Source organism: Diachasma alloeum, unplaced genomic scaffold (assembly GCF_001412515.2).
Source record: "Diachasma alloeum isolate Michigan unplaced genomic scaffold, Dall2.0 Dall_scaffold_00300, whole genome shotgun sequence".
NCBI lineage: Eukaryota > Metazoa > Arthropoda > Insecta > Hymenoptera > Braconidae > Diachasma > Diachasma alloeum.
The window spans coordinates 741,654-741,980 of record NW_021680439.1 but is presented as its reverse complement, the minus strand read 5'-3'; positions in this window follow the sequence as shown (position 1 = coordinate 741,980).

Below are 327 nucleotides of genomic sequence, written 5' to 3'. Positions count from 1 at the left end.
AAACTCAATTTTTCAATCCTACAAGAAAACGATTTTTACGATATTTTTAAAAAAACTAATCCGTGGTAGATTGATAAATTCCGAATACGGTGAATTTTTTGAAAAATTTTGTCCGAGGGGCTACTCACTCCATAATTGAATGACACCATGATTTCGAAATGAAGTCGATTTCGAGTGATTTCAGCGGTAATTTAGTGATTCCGAAAAAAATCATTTCAGTGATTTCGAATGGTTTCATTAATTCCGAGTTAGTGATTTCAGAAAAATAAAGTTAATAAATAATAGAGGTGGGCAAAACGGGTTGTCTCAAATTGTGAAAATCAAAAC